Here is a 6,000-nt window from a genome sequence, read left to right on the forward strand (position 1 = left end):
TTGAAATCACTAGGCATAACGAAATTAAAGCACGCCCCACGTACATAACTTCATTGCTGGGACGTGCATCTGGGATGAAACTATGCAGCTGTGGGGTGTGAAATGTCAACCAGGCAGGGAGAAAATCTCATTCATAAGCAGCAAACGGAAGACAAGGTACATTTCGGATTATAGAGAGTCGGTGGATCATCTTAACTTCTGAATATTTAAAGGCGCGCTGTGCTGTGTTTTTCTAAAACGCTTTGCTGCAGCGAAATCTGCACACTGCTATTATAAGCTATTTCCTGTCTCCCTCTTCTTTGCTGACTTGGTACATTCCGCAAAACAGAGCACCTAATGGCCTTTGGGAGCTGTGTCGTATTCTGTAGCTCAGGCTGGCTGCTGCCATAGCAACATAGCTAAAACCTACACTAGATCTGCACAATAAATCCAGCAGTACAATAAAAGGTGGCTGAAACCAATTAGTGCAAGAAAACTCACTAGTTAATGTGAAACTGCACGTGCTACACTGCTGTATGAAAAATGACTGGGAAAAAAAAGGACACAAACACTTCCTTTCCTTAGTGCACACTAACAGCAGATATCATACTATCTGCAAGATGCAACACAGCTGAAAAAAAAAAGTCACATTATTGGCAAATATCCTTGCCATGCAGGAAGGGGTACGCAATCATGCTGTGTCACATTGTCCTCACATTACCCGCCAAGAGTGAGCAAACTGAATAAATACATAGGACAAGCTGTATGACCTTTAATAGAGTATAGTTTCTAATGTCCGACACGGAGAGAACATTGACTCCCGCAGAACCAGAATACAGAGCAACACTGTAAGAGGAGAAAACAGCGAACACTAAAGCAATGGATCTTAACTTTTAACGGCCCTGAATCCAAGCTAAGTGCACTGGTTAACGCAAGAAAAAAAGGTTAGTTTTAAGCTAACGCTCAATTTCATTTCAATTGCTCCACTTTATTACACACAAGATAAATGTATTATTTTCTGCAAATGGAGTATTCCACAATAACTTACTTTAAAACTTCCCCACAAAACCAATGCCTTCTGTTCAATTCCGCAGGGTCCTGTTTCTTACAACTACTGGAGACCTCTGCTGGTCAGCCTCTGTAATAACTGCTGAGCGCTTGAAGAGCCAATACAGCGCTAGAGATGATAATCGGGCTCTTTGGTGAAAAGCCGCAACACCCTTTCAGTCATTAGCGCTTTGCTGGCCTTTCGTCATAACCCCATGTCTTTCAGGAATCAGGAAGTAATATGGATGCTTAAACAAATACTGAACAGGTGGTTCTCACGCTTCTTAACCATCAATGAAAGGTGTCCAATAGGATTGTCCCAATGTAAAACAATGAAAGAAAGGAAAAAATAGTGTGCACTGGTAATAAAAAACATAGTATTGATGCTTATAATATCTGCAGTAGCCCGTAAGAGTATATTGCACCAGTGGATTCACAGGGAACCCCCATCCATACAATTGTTCAAGGTGAAAATGTTCCACGTATTCCACATGGACTGGTTAGAGGCCTCACTACACAAGGAAGAGCGTACTGACATTTTTTTTCACATCTGGGAGGGGTTCATTGATTCTTTATCAGGGGACCTTAAAAATCAATTACATAAATGGTTTTACTCCACAAGTTGGTATGAAACCAGATTGTCACTGGGCGGTGCACCAATTAATATGCAAACAACGGTTCCTTAGAACTTGGGTGATGTGCCGGCCGCGCCTATTGATTTTGACTACGATCTCTGGAGCTCATTCAGACCCAGTCGCTAAGCTGCACTCTCTCGCAGCTAAAAGGGGTCGGGTATGCAAATTATGCGATCGCACTGTCTGGTGTAAAGACGCCCTCTATGTCTTACAGAGCGACGGCAGAGCGAACGCACGCCGGTATAAAGACGCCCACTTTTCTCACTTAACACACGTCATCTGCAGGAAGTGTATGATTCGTCGGAACCATTGAGAGCCATCGGAGCTGCACATAGTGCTTGAGGTAGACCTTACCCTGCTGCAAGCACTGCGAACACTGCAGGCTGAAATACAACCAAGTGACGTGTACAATGACGCTACTTTGCTAATTATGCACACCCATAAGAAGCCATTTTGACGGCTAGACACGCCTGCGTTCACAGCACCACCCCCCATTCACAAGCACCTTCCCATTACCACCCACAAACGGCACTATGTCACTCAAAGTAGCGGCTAGTCTGTGTGCTACGAGCGTATGATTCCCAATCGCAGTGACTGGTTCGCACACGCGCATTGCGATGCGTACACATGCGCAGGTAGCGACTATCGGCCAGCTACGAGCGTCCGCATCATAGCGAACGGGTCTGAATCAGCCCCCGTTTTATTATGTCTCTCTCACTCTTTTTCTGCTTTGAGAAATGCTGTTGGTCTTAATTATATACTGTATGTATGTACACATATATATTATTTGTTTTATTTTATGTTTCGATTATACAATGTTAATTGTGATACTGTTGAGAAAGTATAACATTTTTTGTGTCATTTTCCAAAGTTCTTTTCTGAAATAAAAAATAAATAAAAAATACATAGTAGGGTGATAAAATATAGTTGTGAACTCAATCTGTGTAAAATGATAGTAGACGTAGGACAATATTTACACTAAATGGTGGTTGCATAAGCAACGAGGAGGTCTGGATTAGAGGTGGAAATCCTGTGTCCCAAGGAATCTATAAGGAATCCTGTGTCCCAAGACATCTGTAAGGGTATCATGTCGTCCTTCAGGGGTTTTTTTTAGATGTTTGTCTATCACATATGCGGGGGAGACAAACAAACATAGTGCTAAGCAATTGTATAAAAGTTTTGTACTGATGGGTAAGAAGGACTTGAGAGTAGGTTATAAAAATGCCTCACAACACAATGTTTCCAAACCTTTTTTAGGATAAACACATGTGCAATCCAGATGGACTAAAAGTCATTGGCATATAAAGCGTATTCACAGGTCCAAGAGGAGGAGATAGATGCAAAAAGTTGAGATAGATACAAAAAGTTATCACAAAGAGAAACATTTGATATACCAATTGAAGACCCTATTCTCCCTTGGACTAAATATAAACATCGACTTAGCAGCCTATCTTTGAATACCTGACCAAAAAGGTTTTTTCCTAAAAAATGTTATCAGACAATTTTAATACATGCATTCTTTTATGATGTAAAATTTTCAATGCATCCTCCTTTTTTATTTTTGCTCACTATACCTTACTGCTATATTTATGTACTCGTTTATAATACGCAATGTATATATTTGAATGCTTTTCTTCTATTTTATTTCATTATATAATTTCAATATGATGCTTTATAGATACATGGTATCCGGATAGAAGATCGAAAATGTAAAAGTTGACAGTCAATGGGTCGATATCAGATAGTCGACATGCAATAGGTCGACACGTACAAAAGGTTGACTGACAAAAGGTAGACACTGCAGAAGGTCGTCAGGTTCAAATGGTCAATACACATATGGTAGGCACAAAAATTGTCAACACTTTTTATGGTATTTCAACACTTTTAAGGTTAGGGATTAGGATGAGGCACTTGGGGGAGGATTAGGTTGCCGGAAGGGACAGTTAGGGTTAGGCACTAGGGGTAGAGTTAGGGTTAGGCTAGGGTTAGGCACTTGGGGAAAATTTCGGGTCAGGCATCAGGGGGGTGGTAAGGGAAAGGATTAGGGATAAATTCAAAAAATAAAAGGCAACCATTTTTAGTGTCGGCCATTTGAACCCGTCGACCCTTTGTCCATGTCGTCCATGCCCATTGACTGTTGACCTTTACATTGTCGATCTTTTGTACCACACTCAGATACATTTGCACATCATTCATTCACTCATACTTTTCAGGCATGCAAAACACTGGGAGTAGTTGTATTCTGCTCCCATGCAGTCATTCCCACCGATCGTCACAATATGCATGTTGTTAGCTGCAGTCACATGACCAGTGGAATCGGCAGTGAGAGTCTCATTCTAAACTTATGTTTCTATTATTATTATTGAATTCAAATAAGAATGTCCCTCTTATATATTTAAGTATACGGAGGTTTGCCATCTATATGTATATATATTATTTTTATATGAATTTGTATATATACAATGTTAATTATGAACAGCAGCCACATTGGTGAGGGTATATAAAGTGTGCCCTCACAGAGCCCAACATACCTTTGATAGAGCTGCAGGTTATACAGCGAAACGCGTTATGTAGGCATCCTGACACTTCCATCCCAATTCCAGAGAGTCTGTGGACCTATTGTGGCCTTATACTCACCTTTGGTTAGCACTTGGGAGCACCAGAACTTTCTACAGTTCAACAAAAATGAACAATCCAGTACTTTGAAACACCAGCACTTTCTACCGGACGGGATCATTCCATTTGTGCCCCGGATTAACCCGCATTGACTGGTAATTGTACAAATAAATTAGCTGCACTATTTCTCTTACTAACCATGGCGGATGCCTAATTAAGCGAGGAGACTATCCTAAAGTGGACATTTTTATTTAAGTATCCACAATATTTGGCTCACTTAGAGAAAATCCAATTTAGGGGTTGGGAGTCTGTGGTGGTCATTTTATATGCATATGTCATTATACATTTATGGTATTCATTAATTTTCTGAGACTATTTTTTTATTTTATTTAAATGTAAAATTGGTTATTAATAACTAATTTATTTGTTAATCTAGAGCTGTTATTACATATTGTGTTATTTTTGTCTCGTACTTTTCATATTTTAATTCCTACCTTGCTACCCAGAGATATGTTCCACACTCCAACACATGCCACATAAACTTTCCTTTCATTGTATACTTTGTCACATACATATACAGTATGTTGTATGCTATTTATATAATATAATTAATTGTCCATTATGCAAATTATAACATATGAAGTAAAACATATACTCTGAAGAGCTTTAATATAATTTTTTTCCAACTCTGGTATCATCCATAGTACATTTCTATTCTCCCCAGAACCCTTACATTTTTAAATCTTTGAACACTTTAAAGCATAAATCACTATAATATATACTTTAATGGTCATAAATAACCCTTTTGTAAAACGGTCCCCAACACCGCTCCCGCACACCCGCAGAATGTCAATTATTCTGTGTGTGACTGCGGGTGTATCTGCATATGAAAATGCTATGTTACAGTGTCAGCAGCTAAGAAACTAACGTATCGCTCCACATGCAGCTACACCCGCAGTCGCGGGTGTAGCTGCTGGCGAATATAGGCATGCTGCACTTAATTTGAATACGCAGAAGCTGCTTGTGCAACCTATTCAGTAAAAAGTAGCATGAAAAGACTCTCGCTGTTACCGAGTCACACAGTTCTCGACTTGTAGCGCACGGAGGATAGATGTATGTGGACACATTTGTACGAAAGAGAGAGACAGAGCTTGATTACATCATTGCAGTGGTACACAATGAATTCATAAAGCTCCATCGCTCTCCAATAATTTATTCTGCTTGTGGATGGGGAGGGCTGCGAAGGCACTCACTCCCATCCACCACCCACACGCCATTCTGGCACCGAGACACCTACGAGCACTATGATTTGAAAAGTCTTCTCTCTTTCAAGGGATATGGCCCCATAGAAATAAGTGTCTGGTGATCATGTGTGATTTAAAAAAAAACATTAAACCCCCTACACTACAGAAAAAAATAAGGAGTGCAGGGATGCTGGAGGAGGCAGAGTTCTTCCAAATCATAAATTTAATAAACGCAGGGGCACCTATTTTTGAAAGAAGGGAGTCCCGCTGACTATCAGACAATAACCAATTGTACGATAGAACATTTACAAATGGGAGATGGGTGTAAAAGTGCCCACAACTCCCCAATCCTAGCGCTAAGAAACAATAGGGACCCTTAATTTGTAATTGGACAGTCCCTTCTTTTAAATGTGCTCCCTTAGTAGCTCTTGCCTGGTGAACACCAGGTAATAACACCCTATTCTACAGAAAGCATTAGG

Source organism: Taudactylus pleione, unplaced genomic scaffold (assembly GCF_031769625.1).
Source record: "Taudactylus pleione unplaced genomic scaffold, aTauple2 ptg000064l, whole genome shotgun sequence".
NCBI lineage: Eukaryota > Metazoa > Chordata > Amphibia > Anura > Myobatrachidae > Taudactylus > Taudactylus pleione.